At 42.4% G+C, this 27,710-nt stretch overlaps 1 protein-coding gene across 1 annotated transcript in view; it reads right to left on the bottom strand.

Annotated features, from left to right (window-relative positions):
- The window catches only part of ITPR1 (inositol 1,4,5-trisphosphate receptor type 1), a 346,432-nt gene extending 330,843 nt beyond the window's left edge, over positions 1-15,589 (bottom strand). Inside the window, exons 1-2 of the mRNA XM_032290649.1 lie at positions 15,337-15,589; positions 14,444-14,519 (exon numbers count right to left, since the gene is read on the bottom strand). The gene's annotated coding sequence lies outside the window, so the exon portion shown is untranslated. The remainder of the gene's footprint in view (positions 1-14,443; positions 14,520-15,336) is intronic.
- Positions 15,590-27,710: the final 12,121 nt, after the last annotated feature.

Genomic DNA, 27,710 nt, shown 5'->3' with positions numbered 1-27,710 from the left:
CATGCCTGCAACCCCTCGCCTCGTCCCCACAGTGCACCATTAATTTCCTGATGACCAAGCTCCTCTGTATTTTACCATCCAATTACCTTACCAGTGAAAATCTTATATATCATTGACCCAAGACACATGCAAAATACTCCCCAGAGGCCTGAATTTGTAATCATTTTACCTCCTTAGACAGCTAAGCTCGCTAGCACATAATACAGCTTATCTATTACTAAAAGCTTCTACCCTGGTTCCTTAAACACCAGTTATGACAGAATCTAAGAGCATTAAGTGTCAATCTAATTTCTATTGTAGGACACAACTTCATCTGAGGCCAAAAGCTACAAAAAGAACCAAGTAAGGGTTGGAGACTAACAGTTATAAAGGAAGTTACACTTGCAGCTGCTATTCTCAGACACAGAGAGGAACCTATGCTTTATAATATTTTAATGACCCATCCCCACTGCAGAATTTCTGGACTGCTTGGTATAATCTTGCTCATCAGAAAAAGATGAACATAAGACAAGTACCACTAGCTTCCAAATTCTCGGTGTTCCTTTGTATTTCCGAAGGAGCTTTAACTAGGAACCAATTTTGTTTTACAGAAACAACTGAAAAGCATCCCCGTGCATTTATTTCTGAACAGAAAGATCTGATACAACACCCAGACTTAGAGATGGTCAATTGCACCCTGTCACTTAAGCCTTCAGTTTCTCCCTCTCTCTAATGTTCCATTTCAAATTAACTCTACGAGCCAGTGGCCGCCAATGGTGGCCCAAGGGTCAGGGAAACTTCAAGGTCAAAACTATTTTCACAATAACATCGAGGCATTTTTTCATTTTCAGTTTCTCACACATGTACAGTGAAGTTTTCCAGAGGCTGCAAGGCACATGACGTAACAATAGGCTGAAGACGGAAGCAGATACACGATCTGTGAATCCGGCTATGTTCTATGAAGACAGACCTCAAAGCGATTTGCCAAAAAAAAGCTACTACTCTCACAAAATTTTTGTTTGGGAAAATATTCTTCTTGTTCATTAAAAATATGTCAATAGGTCAATGTGCAATGGGGTTTTGAAAGTATTTTTTCAATATTCATTTTCTCAGTGCTAATTTCTATCATGGTAAATACAGACAGATACAACTCACATCAACGTAAGTTCTTTAGGGTCCTGAATTGTTTTTAGGCATGTAGAAAGCTCCTGAGAGCCAAAAGTTTGAAAACCACTGCCATAAACTTTTTTTTAAGAGTTGCCCTGGCAATGACTGCATGCTTAGGACTCTCACTGTAGCAGCTTGAAAACCTTATATAACAGGACGAAAATGCAAAATATGCAACTGTACAGCCAGGGCTGTAGAGAGTGAAACTGTTTGATTTGCAACTTAAATTTTCCTTCTTATCGAACATATTTATTGATACCTATTATATGCCACCACTACTCTAGGTACTGGGGATATAGATCAAAGCAAGACAGGCAAGGTCCCTGCTCCCATGGTACCTACATTCTAGTGAGGACAGACAGACAGAAAAGAGACCACCAAGACAAATCAGATAGTGACCAGCAAATGTGAAAAATTAAAACCGGGTGATATGATTAAGTGACAACTCAATTTTGGCTGGTCAGAAAAAACAAGATGAGACATTTAAGTGAAGACCTGAAAGTCAAGATAGAGGCAGTCAGGAAAAAAAAAAAAAAAAAAAAAAAATTCAGGTGGAAGAGTATTTTAGGTAGAGCAAACAGCTAGTACAAAGGAAGTAAAGCAGAAAAGAGCTTGGCAAATTCCAGAAACAGAAAGCCAGTCCAACGTCTACAGCACTAATGGAGAAAGGAAGAAAGTACAGACTGAAGTCAGGGTAAGAAGGCAGAGCCAGTAGGACTTCACAGGCCAGGCTAAAAAGTCTGTCTCCTATTCTAAACGCAATGCTAAGTTTCTAACCTCGATCAAGTTACTTCCCTTATCTGGCCCTCAATTTCCTCCTCTGCAGAATGGGGATAATGAGGACTTAACTCAGACTTATGATGACAATTAATTGTGAAAAAGAAAATATGCTTAGCACATAGAAAGGGGCACATGGGAAGCATTCCTATTAGCTGTTATAATTGTACCTTCTAATCTGTTCTATTTTGTATTCTCATAAACTACTCTTTCTAAACTTCTTAGGCTTATCATCAGCAGAGGATCAGCTCTGCCAACCACTTGTCAAAGTCCAAACAACAAGCGAATATACAAAAGGGACACATGAGTTGCACTGACCTGAACATATCAATGTCAACTCCAACAGAATGTTTTCCCCACTATCCCTGAAAACCAGAACCACCAAAGCAAAGCCAGGTGAAGCATGAATGCCAGCATCTCACTCACACACCATCCTTTGCATCTATCCTCCAGTCGCCAAGCTGTGCCACCTGGCCCCAAAGCACGTGCATTTGGACAGTCATTCTTCTGCTAAAAAATGTAGCCGACAACAAATCCATCAGCCTTCCCTGTCCTTTCCTGGCATAACCACGCTACCTCCACCTCCTAAAAAACAAAAGGCCCTTGCCAAAGTCCTTTGGTGCTGGTTTTCTTGCTGCTTGCTTTAAAAATAAAAAAACCAAAAAGCTTCCTTTCAGGTGACTGAACGGTGACTCATGCCTGAATCCCAACACTTTGGGAGCCTGAGGTGGGTGCATCACTTGAGGTCGGGAGTTCGAAAACAGCCTGACCAACAAGGCAAAACCCTATCTTTACTAAAAATACAAAAATTAGCCAAACGTGGTCGCATGTGCCTGTAGTCCCAGCTGCTCGGGAATTGCTTAAACCCAGGACGTGAAGGTTGCAGTAAGCCAAGATCATGCCACTGTACTGCAGCCTGGATGACAGAGCAAGAATCCTTCTCAAAAAAAAAAAAAAAAAAAGCTTCCTTTGAAGTTAGGCAGCAAAGAGAAGGGCTTACACATGGGGCTTCTGCTCAAAGCACCTGGCAAGCCAAGAGGCCATAAGGCAATGGACCCTCAGAACCATGGATAAGCACCAAGACAAAAAGGCACCATTTCACTTTTTAGGTTAAGCAGTACCCAGCAAGGCAGATTAACGATGGGACAAGCCCAGCAAACCATGAGGTCTTTCACAGGAAAAACAGGAGAATGCCCAGAAAAATGAAGAGCTGCTGGCATTTGATCAATCTCCTGGCAAGAGGCCAAGGAAACTCCCTCCGGAGGAACACTAGTCTCTCTGCGATGCCCTCACCCAAGTACATATATGGTAATATGGCTGTAAATATGAGGTAGAGAAAACCTAATACATTTACAGTTGACTTGTTCAAGCGGGAGAAAAAGTCTCCCTTTACAACAGTTCTGCTCCTGTTCCTGGGCACTCTCAGGGTTAATTTCAGAACTTCCTTTGCGCAAAGATGCTTGGCGATATCATCTTTATTGTGAAATGAGGATGAACAGCACATTTTTTACTTGGACACAATGCCACCCTCCTCCCCACACGTTTTCACACAGCCTCCCCTCCGTGCCTTCTTGTCCCCATTAGCTGCTAATCAGATCATCCTCAGAAACGCAGTGTGTACCCATCATCAGATGATTTATTCTCTTGCAAAAAAGCACTTCTCTCGGAGCATAGAAAATCATATTCTGCTTTCGTTTTCAGGCAGTCCCAAAGGAAGTCACCAACTCAGAAGTTTCAACTTTAAGCAAGGCCCTTCATGACATCCCAGAAATAGCAGCTGTAAAACTGAAGTTCAGAGGAGCGATTTTCTAGTATAATACAATGTTGATCATTCCCCATCCCCCCCCCCCACGCACAGACCCACATAAAAATAAACCTACTCGCTTTTCCTGACATGTCTGCTAAAGAACCTGTTCCCCAAACAGGTACAGCATCTACAGAGTTATTTCACAAAAAAAGATGCCCATACTGACATTTTCTCTCATAGCTTCTATTCTTCAAGGCCAAAGTAAGAGGATCCAACCAAAAGCTCTCAACATTTCCCAGGCAGAGCGCTGCAGATTTGGTGAGTGGAGAGCATTTAGCTAAAATTCTTTATTTTATGAGTAGAAAAAACAAGCCTGAGGCCCAGTGATTTCCTGGAGGTCACACAGCCGATGAGTGGCCAAAGCTAGGCCACAGGGCTCCAGATACCAAGGTCAGTGTTGTTTTGGTTTTATGTCTTTTTGTTTTTTGGGGGGAGGGGGCGTTATGTCTTTTTGTTTTTTTGGGGGAGGGGGCGATAAGGGAGAGGGTTCTTATTTTGTTAAAAAGTTGAAGTCAGTCCCAGCATGAAGAGACATCCCTCTGCCTACACAACCCAAACTGCAAAAAACCAGCAAATCAAGTTAGGACAATATCCTCAGAGAGAGATAAAAGACTTACCAAGCCTGAAAAAGTCACTCAAGGACAGTTTCTCAGCCTGATCACTACTGACATTCTATTGGGGGTCGGGGGGGCTGTCCTGTGCACTGAAGGATGTTCAGCAGCAACCCCGGCCTCTGCCTGCAAAACACCGGTAGCACCCTGCCCCTGCCTGCCAGAAAGAACAACCAAAGATGTCTCCAGACGATACCAAATGTCCCCTGGTGGACAAAACCACCCTCCCTGTCCCCATTGAGAACAACTGTGCTAGAACATAGGTTTTGCTCTGTTTCTTTAACTGTAAAGCCTTCTGCAAACATTTGTTTTTAGACAACTTGGCAGCAATGAACCGAAGCACGTATTTTTACACCTATTCTACAGAAGAGGAAACAGATGCACAGATGTGCCATGTTTTGCCCCTTACCCAAGAAGCAGTCAATACTCAGTGAGGCGGAGTCCCCACCCTGTGGCTCACTAGGGCAATACCATCACGACCCGAGAGCAGCTTGGTTTCACTACCTGATTTTTCCACTCCCTTTTATGAATACTCAACAGTTTCCCAAGCCAAATGTACTTTAGAGAGTTGTACTGAACAACACCTCAAAAGCTATCAAAAGGAAATGCTTAATATATCTCTACGCGGTCCTCACATCACCCTCTGCAGAAAGGGCTTTTCTTTTCTTTTTTTAACTGAGATGGAGTCTCACTCTGCCACCCAGGCTGCAGTGCAGTGGTGCAGTCTCGGCTCACTGCAACCTCTGCCTCCTGGGTTCAAGCAATTCTCCTGCCTTAGTCTCCTGAGTAGCTGGGACTACAGGCACCCACCCACCTGTAGCCATGCCTGGCTAATTTTTTTTTTCTTGTATTTTTAGTAGAGACAGGGTTTCACCATGTTGGCCAGAGTGGTCTCGAACTCCTGACCTCAGGTGATCCGCCTACCTTGGCATCCCAAAGTGCTAGGCTTACAGGTGTGACCCTCAGTGCCTGGCTGTAAAAGGCTTTTCGAAGAAAAATGCCAGTTCAAGAAATATTTAATCAGGAGAAGGGTACAAAACACTAGGTTCTTCCAAGCAGCCTTCAAAGGGAGACAAAACACACATACAAATTACTAGTGTAAGCACTTCCTCTGTGCCAGGTATTCTTATGAGTTTTAAAAAAACAAAAAGGCCCATAAAGAAAATAGGTTTCGGTGCTCTGGAGTTTCAAATGACAGATTTTCAAGTATCAGAAAAAGCTTCCCAGAGGAGGAAGCACTTGGGATGGGCCCTAAGGAATAGAAGGATTTGGCAAGGTGGATGGAGAGGGGGTGGGGAGGGACACATGAGACAGAACATACACACACACGACAAGGCAAACAAATGAACGGCCCTCGTCTGGGTGTCATATCAGCTTTTCCTATTCAGAAATATGTGCCTGAGATGCTTTTCAGCTGTTCTTGCAAAAGAAAATTATTTCCCAGAGAAAGCTCCTTCTGAAATGCAAATGAACAAGAAACTTGGAGACTAGTGATATTTTTCTTATGTTCATCTTCTGATGAGCCGCATTATATCAAGTAGTCCAGAAGTTCTGCTGATGTGACAGATCAGAAAGTATAAAACATAAATTCCTCAGTGTCAGTGACAGCAGGTGAGAATGCAGCTTTGTTTTGTTCACAGCAGTGACTTTACAACTCTAGGGGGTACATGTACCGTCTGGTCTCTTTCTGCTTTCATCTGAACAGCCAATGAAAGAATCCTCCAGGCTGGGCACTGTGGTGCACACCTGTAATCCCAGCACTCTGGGAGGCCGAGACGGGGATCACAAGGGCAAGAGACTGAGACCATCCTGGCCAACATGGTGAAACCCCATCTCTACTAAAAATACAAAAATTAGATGAGCATGAGGGCATGTGCCTGTAGTCCTGGCTACTTAGGAGGCTGAGGCAGGAGAATCGCTTAAACCCGGGAAGTGGAGTTTGCAGTGAGCCGAGATCACGCCACTGCACTCTAGCCTGGAGACAGAGAAAGACTCCATCTCAAAAAAAAAAAAAAAGGCATTCCCCAAACATAAGCATGAAAGTTCCCATGTTTGCCAGAGAGAGAATCCTACGAGAGCCACTTACTCTCACTTTAGGTGGGTGATCAGCCTCCCTTTCCACTTCACTGAAAATAAGGCTGCAGGGGGAACGTACAAAGGTCAGCTTCAGCTTCAACAGGTGAGAGCTAGCCATGAAAAAGCAAAGGAACCACTAAAAAACGAGGACTGAAAAAGCACAGGGACAGGCATTCTCCAATGCAGATATTTTCATGTTTTCACGTGTGTGTGAGTCACCTGAGGATCCTGCAAAAACATAGGTTCTCATTCATTGAATGTGGGGTAGGGTCTGAGAGTCTGCAATTGCTAGCAAATTCTCAGTTAATGTCAATAACGCTAGTCTGGGAACCACAATTGGAGTGGCAAAGATGTAGAACACTGTTGTTCAAACATTTGACTGCATTCCAGAGTAAGAAAAAGATTGGACTTACAACCCAATGTTCATTGTGCATGTGAGACAAAGAATTTTGTTGCAATGTAAACGGTTCTTTTTAGGTATCCATGCAATACACTTCCACGTTTTCTATTCCAGAGTATGTCATTTAAAAAAAAAAAAAAAAAAAAGCTTGGGCCGGGTGCGATGGCTAATGCCTATAATCACAGCACTTTGGGAGGCTGAGGAGGGTGGATCACGAGGTCAAGAAATCAAGACCATCCTGGCTAACATGGTGAAACCCCATCTCTACTAAAAATATACAAAAATTAGCTGGGCGTGGTGGCGTGTGCCTGTAGTCCCAGCTACTCGGGAGGCTGAAGCAGGAGAATTGCTTAAACCTGGGAGGCGGAGGTTGCAGTAAGCGGAGATGGAGCCACTGCACTCCAGCCTGGTGCCTGGCGACAGAGGAAGATTCTATCTCAAAAAAAAAAAAAAAAAAAAAGTTTGGCCGGGCCTGGTGACTCACACCTCTAATTCCAGCACTTTCGGAGCCCAAGGCAAGGGGATCATTCAAGCCCAGAAGTTCCAGGCCAGCCTGGGAAACATAGAAAAACCCAGAATCTACAGGAAAAAAAAAAATATATTTTTTTTTAATTAGCCAAGTGTGGTGGGGCACACCGGTGGTCCCAACTACTCAGGAGGCCAAGGTGACAGGATTTCTTGTGGCCGGGAGGTTGAGGCTGCAGTGGGCCAAGATCGTGCCACAGTAGTCCAGCTTTTGAAACAGGGCAAGACCCTGTCTCAAAAAATAAAAAGTTCATCGAAGCCCATTAAATTGATTTATCAACCTCTTAATGGGTTGCCACAGAATTTGAGAAACATCCCCCAGGCTGGGCGCAATAATACACGCCTATATTCCCAGCACTTTGGGAGGCAAAGGCGGGCAGATCATAATATGGTGAAATCCCGTCTCTACTAAAAATACAAAAATTAGCTGGGCATGGTGGCGTGCACCTGTAGTCCCAGTGACTCAGGAGGCTGAGGCAGGAGAATCGCAGTGAGCCAAGACTGTGCCACTGCACTCCAGCCTGGCGACAGAGAGAACAAGAATAACGTTCTTGCTCATCTGGGGAGAACGACTATGTGTTAGCCTTACCAATTTTTTAAAAAAAGTTTAGATTATGTCCAGAACTCTTTGCAAAAAGGCAAGGTTGGGTCACTTGCATTTTGGAAATGCTTTCACCTAAGTAATTCAAGTTTTAAGTTTTCTTCATTTTAATTTTCTCGTCTGTAAGATGATGATGACAAGGATATCTACATGGCACTAAGTGGAGATCTCTAAATACCATTTTGGCCAGATTAATGGCTCACACCTATAATCCCAACACTTTGAGAGGTCAAGGTGGGACGACTGCTTGAGTCTAGGTGTTTGAGACCAGCCTGGACAAGATGGTGAGAACCTGTCTCTACAAAAAACACAAAAGTTTAGCCAGGCGTGGTGGTGATGGCCTGTGGTCCCAGCTAGTCAGGAGGCTGAGGTGTGAGGATAGCTTGAGCCCAAGAGGCAGAAGTTGCAGTGAGCTGAGACTGTGCCACTGCACTCCAGCCTGGGCAACAGAGTGACATCCTGTCTTAAAAAATAAAAAGACAAACAAAACAAAACAAAAAACATTTCTCTCTTCAAAGAGCAAAGGCTCCTTGGAGAAAAGGCTGATTCTCGGTCTGGGACAAGAAATAGAGAAGATGAGCCTGGAACATCTTATTATATAGAAATCAAAAAAGCTAGCAAAAACTACAAGGGCTGTGTCAAAATCCCAGGCACTTTCCCATCCCATTTCTCAGTGACTAGAGAACTAATGGCTTTGGGTAGTGAGCATCACGGGATGCTAACATGACAAGAACAGACATCCAACATCTCACACGGCCCTAAGCAAAGCTTACAGAGTAGACTTACTGGAGTCCCAGCTACTGGGAAGGCTGGGGCAGGAAGACTGCTTGAGTGCAAGAGTTCAAGGCCAGCCTAGGCAACATAGTGAGACCCCTTCTTAATTTAAAACAGAAAAGAACCTAACTCTGACCAAGCCTCTACATCTAACTACCAAATTATGGTAGACAAAGGGAATAGAGAAACATGTTAAACCACAATGCACAGCTGTAATCAGCAAAGTTCAAACTGTGGAGATGTGTATCACCCAGTTTCTTCAGTAACAACAACAAAAAAATGCATGAAAAAAAGATGTGTAGAGGGCATACAGAGATTAATGGACATCAACCATTTGTGATGTATTTAATTTATTTGGACCCTAATTCAAACTACTAAATAGATGTCTGTGTAAAATTATTATATATACATATATATATATTTTTTTTTACAAATATGTATGTATGTATGTATATATATCAGGGAAGTATAAACACAGACTCAATAAAAATGAAAGGCCATCAAAGGGGCAGATACGTTTAGAAAAATGAGACACAGATGTCTGTTTATTAAAAATAAAAGATGTTCAATATGTACAAAAGGAATTTACCAAATGAGAGGTACTATACGCATCCCTTTTTATGAAATTTAAATATATACATCAATTTTACATATGTATACTTAGAGGAAAAGCCTGAAACCCTGATCTTGAATAGTTGGAATTGTTTTGTTTTGTTTCATTGCTCATCTTTTTCCTAATGTTGCACTACAATGAATATGCTATCTTTTTCTCCTCAAAAAAAATTTTTAATAGACAGGGTCTTGCTATGTTGCCCAGGTTGAAGAACAGTAGCTATCACAGATGCAATCATCCTGCAATACAGCCTCAAACCCCTGGGCTCAAGTGATTCTCCTGCCTCAGCCTCCTAAGTAGCTGAGTCCAAGGTGTGTGCTACATGAATATGCATATCTTACTTAATAAGTAACAAAATTTGAGTTGTGCTTTAAGTTTGCACATATGCAGGGGTCCCCTTCACTTGTTAGAGAGAATCACCAATGTAGAGCTTCTAATTCCCCAAGGATGCTGGAGAGCAGAACATTAGTCCTCCTTGTAAATCTCTCTTAAAATGACACTGGATATACCGCAGGGTGGCGGTAGGACATAGAAGGTTTGTGTTGAAACTCCAGGATTATCATTAGGTTCTTAGAAATTGCTGTCCAAGCCAACTGTATGTTCACCTACTTGTCAAACTTAACTTTACTACTGAAGTGAATTAAAATCCCAGGTAAGTCCTGTCATTAACCAGACAGTCCAGAAATCTGGGTTTTACCCCCTATCAAGTTCCCATCTGGTATGTGATCCTGCCAACCTTACCAGAGTCTCTCCAGAAAGGACAATGTAGCTTCATGATGTTGAAAACCACACTGAGAATTCTGTGAGAGTTTACAAGTTCTCAGATAAACCACTGTTGACCTGCAAAATCCAGTACCTATAGGCCTGGACCCTGAGTCCCTCTCCCTCAGCTGTGGCCACCCTGGCCTTCTTCTCCCTGCTCCAACATGTCACACCCACTCCTAACTCAGGGCCTCTGTACTTGCTGCTCTGACATTTGGAACACACTTTCTCCCTGATATCTACAGGGCCAACTCGCTTGCCTCCTTCAGCTCTGTGCTGAGGTGTCATGTAGTAAAGATCTGATCCCCACCTAAGTACTCCCCTAATGCCTCTCATCATGCCTTGTTGCTTTTTAAAATTTCTATAAAATATACATACCATAGAACACTTTGATATGTTATAACTCAGTGGCACTAAGTACATTCACACTGTTGTGCAGCGTCACCACCTTGCATTTCTAGAACTTTTTCATCTTTCCAAACAGAAACTCTCTCGTCAATAAACACTAACTGCCCCTACCCGTGTTTCCTCTCCCCTAGCAATCACCATTCTACTTTCTGTCTACAGGGATCTGACTAATCTAGATGCGTCGTGCAGGAAAAATATTAAAATAAGTGTCCTTTTTTGTTTCTGGCTTGTTGCTTGTTTCATTTAGCATAATGCTTTCAAGGTTCATCCACAGTGTAGCATGTGTCAGAATTCTCTTTTTAAGGCTGAACAATATTCCATTGTATGTATAGTTCATATTTTGTTTGTCGGTCCATTCATCAATAGACTTGGGTTGTTTCTACCTTTTGCTGCTGTGATGATGCTTCTGCTGACACCGGGGTACAAATATCTGCTTAAGTCCCTACTTTCAATTTCTTAAAGTGTATACCTTCAAGTGGAATTGCTGGAACACATAGCAATTTTATGTTTAATTTTTTTTAGTAACTGCCATACTATACTGCTCTCCACAGCAGCTTCACCATTTTACATTCCCACCAGCAATGCACAAGGGATCTAATTTCTCCACTTTTTATTTTCTGTTCCCTCCTTAACCAGTTTTCTTTTTGTCCACAGCATTTACTACCTCTAATACTATACTTCTAACTTGCTTATTTATATTGGCTGCCTGCCACCAATTATGACATAAGCTTTTTGGGAACAGGACGGTTTGTTCATTGCTGTACCCTGAGCACCTGGAATACACCTTAGTATACAGCAGGCGCTCAAGAAATTTGTTGAGTAAAGAATAAAACACTTGAATCACACACAACAACTTGAATCGTCCTCAGAGTCTGTTAAATAGATTTACCACACCATGTGCCTTAAACTACATCCAATTTAGGAATCTCAAACCATCAACGGGTGATGGTTTCAGTAGTTTAATTGGCTCATGATAAGTAGGATCATTTTAGAACCACAGGTACCAAGACAATTGTAAGGAATCATAGACGTTATGTCATTCACATCACTGACTTCAAGCCTTAATTGCATTCATCAATTGAGCTATGCACAAACTTAAAACAACAAAAATGAAAAAAAAAAAAACCTGCATTCACTTCTGATTAAGAGACAGCCTGCAAATGCAATGTGTTTTATTTTTAAAAATCAAACCAATAGTAAACAAGATGGACATTGGCCTTGTAGAGACTCCTTAATTAGTGTATCCAAAGACTGCTTGACCTAGAAACCTAACTCCAGGCCTAACTTTTATTTTGGCTGTTTTTTTCTGTTGTTCATATTTGGTGTTTATTTTGGTTTGTTTTCTAAGAGCTACTTGTGAAGAAATCAGACAGAGTTTCCATGATACCATTATAAATGAGCTGAAAAGCCGTGTGATATCTCCTCTCCTCTGGAAGGCAACTGTTGCACACCATTGGATTAGAGTTTCTTTATCTTTCTCTCTGCCCACTCTCCTCCCTACCCACAACACTAACACCCTGATCTTTCTCACTTGAAAATACTTTGAAGACTGTTGATCTTTCTGTGGAGTTCATCTCTTTTTTTCTAAGCAACCATTCCACTTCTCCTTCCTAAAGAGGCCAATTCCCTCCAAAAGACAATCACTTTGTTGAAATGGATAATACTATTGTCAACCCCAAATGACTTTCATGAATCTCAATACAAGAGCCAGAGTAATTCATTTAGAACTTGAAGAACTTTCCCTGTCTGATACGAAGAGTAACTTGAAAGGATTTTCTGTTCGGATTTGAATTATTCAAAGAACAGATTGTACTTTCAATGTACATATGCATATACACTTGAAAGAAAAAAATGGAAAACAGAAACGTCTGCACAACTGGCTGCAAAGCAAACTGGAAGGTATATGAAAAAGTAGCAACATTTCACATTGCACACTAACTACGGTTTAAACTTTCAAATTACTCAGATGGGGAAACGCCTGATCCTTTCACCTACTCAGATGCTTTGATGTAAATAATCAAGATGTATTTCAGCTGGGAGATGAGCCTAATACTTCAGTTGCATAATGTTTCTTGTGGTTTTGTGTTGTTTCTTTTTACTCTCCCCATTCAGGCTTTCCAAAGTGAACTCATTACAACATCTAATACCTCCTCAAATATCTGCACTCTTTTATCCCTATATTTGTGGCTATATCCTTTCCTTCTTACATCAATGTTAAGCATGACTGCATCATTGGTGGGATATAAGCAAGTTATTTCAATAGCAGTAAGTTTACCATTTTTCCTAGCTTCCCTCTCACCACTCTCCATCCCCAAATCAACTTAGATCCATTTTTGGGATGCAGTACAGCCTCACTGCCTGAAGTTATACCTTGCGCCTACTTTATACTAGCTACTGGACAAGTGATTTCACTCTCTGCACCTCAGTTCCTTCACCTGTGTCTCACGCACAGGGTTTCTGAGACATACGGCTCTGGCCCCGGCTTAATAGTAATTAATGTGTGTCCATCTTATTATTATTATTATTTTGAGACGGAGTTTCGCTCTTGTAACCCAGGCTGGGGTGCAATGGAGCGATCTCCGCTCACCGCAACCTCCGCCTCCTGGGTTCAAGCAATTCTCCTGCCTCAGCCTCCCGAATAGCTGGGACTACAGGTGTGCGCCACCATGCCCAGCTAATTTTTGTTATTTTTAGTAGAGACGGGGTTTCACCATGTTGACCACGATGGTCTCTATCTCTTGACCTCATGATCCACCCGCCTCGGCCTCCCAAAGTGCTGGGATTACAGGCGTGAGCCACCGCGCCTGGCCCCCATCTTATTATTTTTACCAACCAGTTAGAAAAGAATCTGTGAACCAGTTTCGCCTTGTCGTGCAGCTGATTCTGAAGAGGGGAACTAGACCCAATACTTGGTTGGCCCTGTGAGCACTCATACAGCCATGTGAGTCAATAAAAGAATTCCAGTAAGAAACTAGAGTTCTCACATCCAAATGCTTCTCACTCCGCCAGTACTCCCGAGGATCTTATCAACAGGAAACAAAAGCACTACACTACTATAATGAAGTGTCTGACTTTTTTCTCATTTAAAAAGTCCAAAGATTGTAGCCCAGGGAACAGCTAAATATTTAGAATGTTAAAAACGTTACTAGGACCCAGCCACCCACCCCACCCACCTCTGTTACCCTGATATTTACCATGTTTCTGAACATTTCAGGAGAAAAAACTTTTGATGGCCAAATCTGTAGCAATAGTGATGTACGTGCACCCGTTGAAACCTCCCACTCTTCAAACGCAGTCTGACCATTTTGGGGAAAAAATAGAAACTGTTGTGTTTACAGACAAATGCTGCTCTCAGCTCATATTCCACTACAGGCCCCAAAACAACAGGGATCGGCCAGATTCCTTGACATTCAGGTGGCTTGAGTCAAGGGCTGAATGTTACTATCTTAAGCTTCAACAACTAACTTCCCTTTTATAAGTTCTAATTCTTCCAACTTGCAGCAACCACTTTCATTTCTTGCAGTCCAACCTACTCTGATTAAGCCACACGTTCAAAGTTAGAAAAGAGTAACTATTTTCTGAAGGAGAGAGGCAGTTAATACTGCTTACACATGTTGGCATATGAAACGCACTGCATCCTTCAGAATTTAAATCACCAGCACAGCCCGGCAATGGGCCGCCGTTTTATTGCTCCATTTAATGGCCCTTCCCGCCCCCCCCCCCCATAAACCTTCAGGCTCCTTCAATTCTGAGCTTACGTCCAAGAAACAAACGGTCCACTGGACCTCTAACGCCCTCACCAAAGGCAGAGGCAAATTTTGACGACTGAGCCACGGAGTTTCTTTTTCTTACTTCCCACTTCCTTGGCTGTTTAGATAGAACTTAAAATAGGCTTAGGACAAAAACTCATTATTGACTACAGCACTCAGGCTTCCACACTCACCTGACCCGAGTCAGGCACTCTGTTGCCAAAACAAGCCCAGCGAGGGGTGCAAATCCTGCTCCTCCGTAGTCAGCTCCTAAATATTTAGAAAGAAAGGAGACTGAGTAAAAGACCGCGGAAGATGGGTCTCTAACAGAAATGCTCTAAATTACAGGTTTCCACCTCCTTCAGCCTCCTCCCCTGGGGAGACCTCCGCTCCCCAAACTTGGCAAGCAGGTTGGCGGGATCGCTTGGGAGAAGATTACAGGTAACTACGCTCATTTCCAGGATGTAACTGACAAGTGAGACTAGGCACGCACAAACTTCGAACGTGCGGGAGGCTGGAACTAAAGGAAGTGTTTGGCAGATCCCAAAGCACTTGCTTGCCGGCGAGGTGACCAAGTATCCGAAGCCTGCATCCTCACTGGACGTGAGCTTCGTCCACACTTCATCCCTCACTGCCTCCCCGGTTTTCTTCCGTTTTTAAAAGCCCTCCCCACGGGGGCCCCACACACATGCATTATTCTCCCAGCCATGCAGTGCAAGAGAGGGCTACATTTTTAGAAAGATTATTTCCTTGAGCAGACTTACATATAACACCCCCACAACCTCTCTCTTCAAAAAAAGAAAAAAACTATTTCCTGCAGCTGCAGCAACACTTTCCAACTTGGGGGAATGCCATACCAGTCCGGAATGGGGAGCCCCCAGAACTGTGCACTAGAGTCGAGGATATTTAAGGTTTTTTAAGCCTCAAATGAGCTCCCCCCAAAAACTGCCCGCAGTAAAGGAACCCCACAAATGCATGCCAAGTGCATGCACATCCATCAAGATCTCCCAGAGAGCGGGGCAAAAACTTCCGCGCCCAGGGAGCCAGTGCCAACTCCCCACGCCCTCTGCCCGGTCCCAGCCGCTACCTTGGTGCCCGGGGAGCCACGCCGGTTTGGGGGAGCAGGGCGAGGACAGGGGTTAGCAGCCGCTGGGTAATCCCATGTCCGCGAAGAGGGAGCTCGTTCCGTTAGGATGGAAGCGGAACACCCACACCTCCTCTCGGCGTGCGCTTTCTCTCTCTCCACCCCCTGCCTCCTCCTCCACCACCACCTCCTCCTCCTCCTCTCCTCCCACCCCAGCAAGCTTGAGGAAACACTTCAGCAGCACATCCACATGGTTACTGCACTTTGAAGCGGCTCCCGGCGGCTTATATAGGCCGGAAAGCTCCCTGGGCAATGTAGTCCGAGTCCCGGGTCGTGGCGGCGCCAGCGGCAGAGGGGAGGGACTACAAGTCCCAGAATCCCCTGGGCGCCCGGGCTGGTCCCTAAATAGACGCGCGCGGGGACCGGGGAGGGGCGTCCTGCGGGGCGTTCGGGCTGTTGAGCTGGTTTGCTGTTTGAGGTCGGTAGGGCTTGGAGCCCGCCGTACAAAGCCGCCCCTGGGAAGCGCCCCCAAACCCTTGGGGACTCCTCTCCTCTGGTTGCCCCTCTTCCCTGGAATCCTGGTGTCACTGGGGCTGGGGAGGGGTGAGGCGCTTGGATTTCTGCTTTGGGAAGTTTTTACCCACCCTCCCCCTGCCTTGGGTCCCCGAGCCAAGAATTTCAGAAATCCGGGGCACAAAAACGCCAGTGTTTGCGGTCAGGGATTAAAGGCGAGAGGTTGTCTTTAATAAAAATCTGCTCTGCCCTGCTCGGGTTTGCACGAAAAACCAAGCCTGGGAGCGACGGTCCACGCAAGCGGAGACACAGGCAAGTCGCGTGAGAGCACTTTTCTGAGCCCGAGCCGCGTGTGTCTTTGGTCGCCCCTCAGGAGGTAAAGAAACGCCAACCTCTCCGGTGCGCAAATAAAGAGCCGTGTTGTGACTTGCCGGCTCTGAAACTGGAGGCAGAAAATAAATACGATCTGCGACCTCGGTCCTGACCCTACCTCTAGCAGCCCCTCTGCTCCTGGGTGCTGTAAATACTTAAGTAAATAAACCGCAAACCAGAAAAATAAGGGCTTGGGAGAGTGCCGCTCCTACTGAGGTGCGCGTCCAGGCGGGGCGCTCTCCAACAGCTCCGACTAGGGCGAGGTGGGTTTCACCCGCTGCCAAGTAGTGCCTGGCTCCGCTACAAGCTGCTCAAGTCGGGGGAGAGCTAAGCCCAGAGGCAGTCAGCCGACTGCTGTCTCCTGCCTCAAATGACGTATATTCATTCCCCAAACGTTTCCTGAGTGTTTACTGGGTGCCAGGCGCTGGGGCATAGTGGTGAGCCAAACGCATCATAGCATCCGAGACAGGCACTTCCTGACGCCGCCTAAAGATCTGTTATAACAACAATAGTAATCATAATAATCAATGGAGAGGCTGATTTTACTGAGCCCAGACCTATGCAGTTTTCATGCGTCATGCTATTGACTTTCACCAACTATAGGTATATTTATCATACCTATTTGGCAGGTGCACAATCCAGGGCTCAGAGAAATCAGCTAACTTCCCAAGTGACCCCTCGAGTTAAGCGGTACAGCCTGGATTCTGGCTCCAGACCCTTAAGTGTATGAAACCCTTGTCTTTGGGGAAATCCATCGCCATTGCCTTAAATAGCCTCTCTCCCCATTTTAGGGGCAGCCTCTGAGCCCTTGGGCAAGTCATTTTCATCTTTGCTCCTTAAGGAGATTCTCATTAGAATTTGTCTACATTTTAGCAGGATTCCTTAAATAGCCTTTCTCCCCATTTTAGGAGCAGCCTCTGAGCCGTTGGGCAAGTCATTTTCATCAGTTTTGCTATCTTAAGGAGATTCTCATTAGAATTTGTCTACTTTTTAGCAGGATTCCTTAAGATAGAGTCGAGTCTTATGAAACTTTAACAAATTAGAGGAGCATCATAGCTAATAATTACTAGACATAATGCCAAAACGAATCGTAATTATTGACATTTACTGGGTGAATGCTGTGTGCCAGGCATTGCTCTGAACTGTTTCTGTATAGCAGCTCATTAAATCCTATTAACAAACCATTTTTTACTTATGAAAAACGCGGGGGGTGGGGGGAGGCCAGGAAGCGGTTAAATTACTTCCTCCAAAGTCACAAACAGCTGACTCTTGAACCCTGGACTTAAACTACTACTCTCCACTGCCTACCCAATGTAAACATATGCACTGTATTTACCTGCTCAGATAAGCATTTAATACCAGTCCAGGAATGGGCAAAGCTCTTGAAATAGACAAAGTTTGTGTTCACGATATTCACTCCTCCCCTCCCTTCTCCTTGTCATTGGGTGCTGGAGTCTAGTGCCTAATACTTTAAGCTGCCTCTCCCCATCATCAAGAAACTCCCTCATCTGCCATATAAAGGAGATGTTTCTCATTTGCCCCACTCTCACCTCTTCCCCCATGAAAACCTCTTCCATTTTCAAAGGATCTTTGGCTCTACTTTTCAAGCAAATTCAACAAATGAATCTATGCCTGTGTAACTGGTAAATAGTGAAGGGTAATTATTTCATGTGCTTCTAACTCAGAAACAATGGAATTTTAATGGGGATTTTCTAAAGATCCAATTGGACAATTTTCATCTTCGTCATATAATGGGACATTTAATCTCCTACCTGTCTTTTCTACTGTCTTCCCTCAGAGAACACAAATTTCACTGAAGGCAGCATCTGTGTCTTCATGCTTGTGCTCTCTCTACCTCCCCTGACCCAGAAGGACTTAGTCTTCTTTCTGCACATTTTAGTAGATGTGTAAAAAAAAAAAAAAAAGTTTGTTGAAAAATGTTTTAATGGAAGATGTGTCAGGTATATGGCAGGCTACATGACCATACTTTTGGAGCATGCACACCTTGTAGCCCATCTGTATCATAGCCTGTTTTTTTTTTGCCTGTGTGTATGGATAGTCCTATTCAACATGTTGTGAGGTCTGGAAGCTGCTGGGTCACTAGAAAGAAATTTTGTTAATGTTGCTACAATGTGAAGAGGTTCTCTATAATGATGTGTGACTGATAAATTATGATGATTAATGTCAGAATAAAAGGATCACTGCCTAACTCATTCTCCGTCTTCAGTAGAGGGAAAGGAGCTGCTTTCTCTTCATTATATTTTTTTCCAGAAGAATTTTCTATACCTTTGTTTTCCAGTACAGTGACTACTAGCCATTTAGCCATGTAAGATGTGGCTAGTTCTGAGATGTGAAATAGATGTTATACACACATTGAATTTCAAAGACTTAGTACAAAAAAAGCAAAATATCTTAATTTGAGTACTGATTACATGTTGAAATGGAAATATTTTGGGTATTTCTGTTAAATAGATTATTAGAATTGATTTTGCCTGCTTTTTCCTTTTTTAATATGGTTACTAGGAAATTAATAATTACATATGATATGTAGCACTTATCATATTATACAGCAGCAATCTAGAAAATGAAGAATCTAAATCCCCAGATCACATTTTGAGATGATGACCCACCCATGAAAATGGCAATTCATGACTTTGCCCTTGAAATGTTCATGGAGGGAACTAGGAGGACTTTGCAAGGTCAGTACAGTATTATAGACTGAGCAGAAGTCTGAAGAAAGTCCAAAACTAGCACACGAGCCTACCCCCAGGGAAGACCTACAAATAGAAGCAGATTTCATCAGCAGTACACAGCTGAAAACTCTAACTGAATTCATCTGCCTAGAAGCCCACCTCAAATGCTGCCCTGGTTAAGAGAGCAAGATAAGCTGGAGAAAGGAGGGATCAGAGAAAGTGGTTTTGATGCTCAGCTGCACCCTTTATATCCTGTTTTGTTTTTTTTTGTTTGTTTGATAAAGTGATACTAACAATCCTTGTTTTGCCAATCTCACTGGGTCGTTGGGTAATAGGACATGAAAGGGCTTCGCAAACTCACCCTAGCTATACTACAGTAAGAGAACATTATCAACAGGAATGGAGATAATGTTGATGTGTCCTGATATAGTACCAAACTTCAGATTATTCAGGCAGCACTATTCCCAATTTTCTCTCAGGCATAAGACCTCAGTTGCCTATGGAGTATAACTGGATTATTTGTAACTCAAAGAATAAATGTTTGAGAGGATGACTACCCCATTCTCCATGATGTGCTTATTTCACATTGAATGCCTGTATCAAAATCTGTACCCCAAAATATATACATATATGTACCCATAAAACATTTTTTAAAAAGCAGAATCACTATGAATGTCACAATGAGCCTTGAGTGCTTTCTTTGATAACTCTAAGTCACTCTTAAATGGCAAGATAGAATGTCCAACACCCAATCATAGAATTCAATCTGTATTTGGCATTGACACTGTATTATCTAGTATGTGGACTACCATTGACCATGGAAAACATCAGCAAAGAGAAATCGCTACTGTATAGCTAGTCCAACTAGCCTCTTTTGGTCATTGTTAATGTTTTACGGTGGAGGGATAGCATCACAGCCCTCATTGAAACTCATAAAATCCATGGACATTTGCCCCAGCACAACACAGATACTCCAAATTTCTGTACCAGTTCTTGGAGTTTCTTGTACCAGTCCTCTAAAAATCTTTCATAGATACCTCCATAAGACTAGACTATCTTTTAGCTCCATTTTTCAGTGATATTTGTCTTTCCATTCAGGTAACCTCTTTGCAGATAGGGAGTAAGTCCTATAAATATAGGACCCTTTGTAGCATCTAGTTCAGCTCTGGATACAGAGTAGGCATTCAGCACTTAGTGGCTAGTTGAAACCTAACAAAGATGACCAGAAGAAAAGACCTACAGACACTTAATCAGCCCTACTTGACATGGAAAAAGTGGAGCTGATATTCAAACAAGGGCAGGAGAGAGGAGAGAGGACAATTTGGTATGGAGCCAAAAAAAGTAAAGTAAGATGTTTTCTGAATCCAGGCGCTAGATATCCTGTGAGAATGAGAGAAGACACAGAGAAGGAGAGGGCCTATTTTTGTTGTCCTATCCCTGGAGTGCAGAAGAGACTGCTGATCAGTCACCTTGTGAGTGGAGGGAACACGGACAAACGGTCAATAATTTAAAATTGGAAGCTAGCATGGTAACTACAAAATAATGCAACAGTTAAGGAGTTCCTAGTACTTTATGCCATATGGAAGCGGCTGCTATACCATCTCTGATGATTGCTGCTAGTACCGTCTAGAAACACATAAGCAAGCAAAGAGAACTATTACTTTCTTATTCATTATTTTGCTATAAAACATGCAGAGCCAGAGGTCTATTATTAACTAACCCCATCTCCTGCCTCCCATCTGCAAGACTGTCATCCTAAATTGCTCTGGTAGACAAGCTAGATCTGGGTACTTGAAGGAATATTGGAAAAGGCTTTTTTGTCTTATCCTAGCGGTTAAACTGAAATGAAATCTGTGTATCAAAAGAAAAAACATAAAGCTCTTTTTTATAGAATAATTCAGCTAATACATGTAGAAGAAATAATAACAATAGAAAATCACCATTTTGCAGTTTCCAGTATAATAATTTATTTAGATAGGGCTGGGCACAGTACCTCAAGCCTATAATCGTAGCACTTTGAGAGGCTGAGGTGGGCAGATCACCTGAGCCCAGGAATTCAAGACCAGCTTGAGCAACACAGCAAAACTCCATCTCTGCAAAAAATACAAAAATTAGCTGGTTGTGGTGGCAAGTGCTTATAGGCCCTACTACTCAGGAGGCAGATGTGAGAGGATCACCTGAGCCCAGTGAGGTCGAGGCTGCAGTGAGTTGTGATCATGCCACTACACTCCAGCCTGGGCAGCAGAGTGAGACCCTGTCTCAAAAAAATAAATAATAATTTATTTAGGCAGATTATCAATAGATGCCAAACACTCTGGAGAAAATGTTGATGAGGAGTAAGATCATCATGTGGTCCTAAAAGTCACTGTATATATTACACACTAATTGTGAAGTGAAAAATTACCTTTACAGTGAAGAAATAATGGAAATCAGCAACATGATTCATCCATGTAACCATGTGATCAGATTTATTACCAGCAATACTTGGACAACTGGACACTATTTACATATGTATATGATTCTATAAGAAGTACACAACATAACGTGAAATGTTATTGCCAAAAATATTCATGAGGAAGCAATCAAACTCAGAATGCAGGACATTCCACAAGACCATTGGCCTGGATTCTTCAAATAAATCAGTGTCATTTAAAAAATATGGCAGGAAGATTATCTAGATGCAAATGCTTAAAGTGAGACATACGGTAATTACCCTGATTGGATCATTATACTTTGTATACATGCATTGAAACATCACATTTTGCCCCAAAAATATGGACAATTATTACATGTCAATTACAAATTAAAAATTAAATTTAAAAAAGACAAACCTTACAACTAAATGCAACATGTGACCCTTGATTGAATTTTGGATTGAAATAAATTTTGAAATGAATCTATAGAAGATATTTTTGAGCAATTGTAAAAATTTGAATATTGTATATAATTTTCTTAGGTGTGAAAATGGCATTGTGGTTATGTATGAAAATGTCCTTGTCCTTAAGAGATGTACACTAAAGTATTTTGAAGTGAAATCTCATGGTATCACTCTCAAACTCACTCTCAAAAAATGTGTGGTGGTGTGCACCTATAGTTTCAGGTACTGGGGAGACTGAGGCATGTGAACCCATGAGACAGAGGCTGCAGTGAGCCAAGATCGTGCCACTGCACTCCAGCCTGGGTGACAGAGCAAGATTCTGGCTCAAAAAAAAAAAGTAAAATGTATGCCTATTTAATCTAAACATTATATATATGTTTACACTTATCTATCTTATTCAAAAAATTATCTAAAATCACGCCATATTCATAGAGATGTCTATGCACATTTTTGTGATAGTTTCACAATTATGCTGGAGAAGTAATTATTTTTTACCTCTGAAGGTGATAGTGCTGTTTCAATAAATGATTGAAAAATCTGCACTTAGCTTTTTGGGTAAAATGCAGAACAAGCTGCTAGGCAAGTTTTGTGTCAACAGTCTCCAAGTTAGGAGTAATTGTATTTGTTGCAGTATGTCCTTCCTAGGGTCTTTTCAAATCAATCAGAAAAGCAGAAAGAATTAAGCATAAGAAAAGGGAAGTGGAAGGGTAGGCCTGGTGGCTCATGCCTGTAATCCCAGCACTTTGGGAGGCCAAGGCAGGAGGATCATTTGAAGTCAGGAGTTTGAGACCAGCTTAGACAACATGGCAAAATCCCATCTCTACTAAAAATGCAAAAATGAGCCAGGTGAGGTGGCACATGCCTGTGGTCCCAGGTACTTAGGAGGCTGAGGCAAAAGAATCCTTGAACCCGGGAGCCAAAGGTTGCAGTGAGCCCAGATTGCGTCAAGGCACTCCAGCCTGGGCGACAACAGAGACTCCATCTCCAAAAAGGAAGTGTATTACAGGCTTCATCATTTCTTTCTCCTGGGAAAGTTTTTTAATAATCCATAGACTTAGTACTTGAATGAGGAAACATTGTTATAAGGCTTAATGAAAAAATTTTCATGTGGTAATGTATAAATGGATTTGGTCTTTCGGAAAAAGGATTCTGTCCCGGCACTTTGGGAGACCAAGATGAGCTTGAGCCCAGGAATTCAAGACCAGCCTAGGCAACATAATGCGATTCTCTCTCTACAAAATAAAAATATTAGCCAATGTGGTAGCACAAACCTGTAGTTCCACCTACTCAGGAGGTTGAGGCTACAGTGAGCCATGATTATTCCACTGCACTCTAGCCTAGGTAGAAGAACAAGGCTTTGTTCCAAAAAAACAAGGGAGGAAGGATGGGATTTGTTAATCATTTTTAACTTGTGCATAGTTGAACACACATTTGGCCTTCAGAAAAAGCAAAATGGGCCTGGTGCAGTGGCTCATGCCTGTAATCTCAGCACTTTGGGAAGCTGAGGTGAGCCAATCACTTGAGGTCAGGAGTTCGTGACAAGCCTGGCCAACATGATGAAACACTGTCTCTACAAAAATGACAAAAACCAGCCAGGCATGGTAGCAGACATCTGTAATCCCAGCCACTCGGGAGGCTGAGGCAGGATAATTGCTTGAACCCAGGAGTCAGGTTGTAGTGAGCCAAGATAGGGCTACTGTACTCCAGCCTGGCTGACAGAGTGAGTCTGACTCAAAAAACAAACAAATGGATTTTAAGTCCATTTGATTTTGGAAATTTTCACTTGGTTAGAGAAGTAGGGTGAGAAGTTGCCATTATTAGGTTGGTGCAAAATAATTGCAGATTTCACCATTACTTTCAATGTCAAAAACCACAGTTTCTTTTGCACCAACCTAAGAAAATAGAAAATCTCTGTATTATGTTTGATGTCTTACTTCTTTTTAAAGGAAGAATGTGTACATTCTGACCCCAAATCAGTATTAGAAACTGGGTTCTCAGATTAAATTGGCCCTTATTTCTCTTCCACTTAAATTATTTTCAGAGCATATCACAAGGGAAGAGGCACCAATGTTAAAAAGAAAAGGAAAAAAAAAAGACTTCTTACAATGTTAACCTATTTTAGAATGATATTTTGAAGCAAAAGAGTGGCACTTGGTGACATGTTAATTCATACTGCAAGGTAAAGGAAGAGGAAAAACACTTTTCATGTGTTTCATGGAATAACTCTTAATGAGTAAACTAATTAATTATGGTATTATGAGTCATATTTTGTGTCACTGTCTCATTTAAAACGCAATAGAGACCGGATACAGTGGCTCAAGCCTGTAATCCCAGCAATTTGGGAGGGCAAGGCAAGTGGATCACTTGAGGCCAGAAGTTTGAGACCAGCCTGGCCAACATGGTGAAACCTCGTCTCTACTGAAAATATAAAAAATTAGCTGGGCATGGTGGTGGTTACCTGTAATCCCAGCTACTGGAGAGGTGAGGCAAGAGACTTCAACCCCAGAAGCAGAGGTTGCAGTGAGCCAAGATCACAGCACTGTACTCTAGCCTGGGTGACAGAACACGACTCTGTCTCAAAAAAAAAAGAAGAAAAATTCTTGGAGAAATAAGGAAACAGTAGAGTTTGTCTTACAGGTCTATCTTGAGGAAAACAAATCATGGACTTTTATCTTTACTCCATAAGGGAGAAGCCTATTCAGGAAGTGTAAAAGACTTTTGCTCATAGGATGGTATACTCTTCTAGAGAAGTATATTTAGGAAATATTGGCATACATAAAGCACACAATAATAAAGATATCTGGGTAGCATTTAGAATGCACAGGTGGATTTCCGAATAATTTCAACACCATGCCCTTTTATTCTGTTGGTTCTTGGATTCCTACCACAATGCCTGGCACATAGTAGATATGTAATATACACACATGTTTATTTATTTATTGTATACACGTGTAGTAAATATATTTCTGAATCTCTAAAGTGATAATGAAGATCCTTAAAATATTCTAAACAAACTAGGTGGCCCTCGTTGTTTAATACTCAACTATATATATTAAGCAAAATGTATTCACTTAGAAATTTTTATTATGATATAGCCAGTTGGGTGCAGTGGCTCATACCTACAATCCCAGCACTTTGGGAGTGTAAGGAGTGTAAGCACTTTGAGCCTAGGAGTTTCAGAGCAGCCTGGACAACATGATGAAATGCCATCTCTACAGAAAATGCAAAACTTAGCCAGGCACGGTGGCACATGCCTATAGTTCCCGCTACTGGGGAGGCTGAAGTGGGAGGATGGCTTAAGCCTGTTAGGTCAAGGCTGCAGTGAGCCATAATTGCACAACTGTGCTCCAGTCTGGGTGACAGAGCGAGATACTGCCTCAAAAAAAAAAAAAAAAAAAGATACAGACAGCACTAACTAGTAATTATTTCTGTCCTAGACAGGCCAGACTTCAAGAAGCTTACTTACCATGGCCATAAGTACACAGGACTCAAGTGCCTAGATTTTCCCTCTCCTAGATATCTGTTTACCCAAGAGCCATGGCCATAAGTACACAGGACTCAAGTGCCTAGATTTTCCCTCTCCTAGATATCTGTCTACCCAAGAGAAATGAAAACATACATCCACACAAAAGCTTGTACACAAATGTTCATAGCAGCATTATTCATAATAGGTAAAAAGTGGAAAGAACCTAAATGTCCACTAACTGATAAATAAAAAAAAATGGAGTATCCGTACAATGGTATTCAGCTGTAAAAAGTGAACTATGGATATAGGCTGTAACGTGGATGAGCTATGAAAATATTATGCTAAGTGAAAGAAGCTGGTCACAAAAGGTCATTCATTCTATGATTCCATTTATATGGAATGCCCGGAATAGATAAATCTATAGAGACGGAAAGCAGATTAGTAGTTGCTTAGGGCTGGTTGGTGGAGGGGGTACTGGGAGGAAATGAGGAAAATTGCTAATGAGGATGGGATTTCTTGTTGAAGTGATGAAATTTTTCTGACATGGATTTTGAGGATTATTGTAAACTCTGTAATTCTTCAAAAAAATCACTGAATTATAGACTTTAAATGGGTGAATTGTACAGCATATTAATTTTTGTTTTTTCAGACAGGGTCTCACTCGATCATCCAGGCTGGAGTAGAGTGGCTTGATCACAACTCACTGTATCCTCAACCTTCCCGGCTCATGTGATCATCCAGCTCAGGCCCCAACTCAGAAGCTGGGACTACATTGCTCACCACCACAGCTAGCTGACTTTTTAATTGTAGCCCAGGCTCGCTTGTCTGGAACTTCTGGAATCAAGCCATTCTCCCGCCTCAGCCTCCCAAAGTGCTGTAATCACAGGCATGAGCCATCACACTTGACCCAGTTATTTATCAACGAAGCTGTTACCTAAAAAGTTAGATCTGAATCCTGGGTTCTGCCATTTACTAGTTTAGGTAAATTACTTATGTGTAAAGGGAACAATATAGTTTCTACCTCACTGGGTTGTTGCTATAAAAAGAAAATCCTGGTAAAAAGCCTCTAACTTCATAAGCAAAAATAAGTATCTATTATTATTATTGACAGTCTGGCTGTGTTGCTCAGGCTGGAGTACACTAGCGCAACCTTGGCTCACTGCAGCCTCTGTCTCCTGGGCTCAAGAGAGTCTCTTGCCTCAGCCTTCTGAGTAGCTGGGACTACAGGCCCATGCCACCACACACGGCGAATTAAAAAAAAATTTTTTTTGGTATAGATGAGGTCTCACTACATTGGCTAGGCTGGCCTGGAACTCCTGGACTACAGGTTATTATTAATTAATTGTAAAAGGACATTGGTACATCCACAGACCACCCTGCTTTATTTTGTACTGTTTAGGGTACATCCCAGGCCCCAGGCCTGACAACCTGCAGCATTGCCTTATGTAAAACGTGCCCTGGATCAATCAAATTCCTGCTCTTTAGATTTAAGTGGTGAAACAGAGACTAGGGCAAATGACTATGAGGCCTGAATTTTCGGTCACAGGGGTTAGGTAAGTAACAGGCAAATCGTTGTGATGAGGGAGCAGAAGGAACCATGAAGGAACAGAGGAAGAGAGGCAATGAGAGGAGAACACAGAAGCCATGGAGGAGAGATTCTATGAGTGATGTCTAGATGGACAGTCCCTAAAATTGCCTAAGTTCCTGGTAATTTACGGATCCAACCCCGAGCCGTTCGGAGCATTGCAATATGCCACCACCATTGTGTGAGGTGCCACCACCAGGTTGCAGAGGTTCAAGACCCACATCAAACTCCAGTTTACCTTACCACCTACTAGCCTTCTGACTTGGGCAAGTTGTTTAAACTATCTAAGCCCAGCTCCCCTAATCTGTCCACCTGGAATCATGATAGAACTTCCTTCACAGGGTTGTTGAAAGAACAACATGAAATCTAAGTGCTCAGCACATAGTAAGTACTCAATAAATGAGAACTATTATTAATTAATTCTTTAGTCATTTTTATTAATGTGTCTTTACTCCTTGCAAGCAAAGATACTTAATTAAATAGCTGTTATACAAAGTTATTCACAATGTGAAGTCTTTTGGCCCAAAAGTAATTTTTATAAAAGGATACTTGATAGTGAAAATTTTAGAAACATAGTTATCTACTCAATCCCTTCTTACACTGATAAAGAACTGACATCTAAAGATCATTCCAGATCACACAACCAAGAGAGACTATGCTGGGATGGGAGGCTGGGCTTGCTGACCTCAGGCTTGAGTTCAGTCTACTGACTCTCAGATTACTAGGATTTAAACTACTAAATAAATTTAATAAACTTTTCTACCTATTCTCTCTCTCTTTTTTTTTTGAGACAGAGTCTTGCTCTTGTTGCCCAGGTTGGAGTGCAGCGACACGATCTCAGCTCACTACAACCTCCGCCTCCCGGGCTCA

The sequence above is a fragment of the Sapajus apella genome, unplaced genomic scaffold (assembly GCF_009761245.1).
Source record: "Sapajus apella isolate SASKATOON/1434 unplaced genomic scaffold, GSC_monkey_1.0 scaffold23, whole genome shotgun sequence".
Taxonomy (NCBI): Eukaryota; Metazoa; Chordata; class Mammalia; order Primates; family Cebidae; genus Sapajus; species Sapajus apella.
This window is presented reverse-complemented; position numbering and strand designations above follow the sequence as displayed.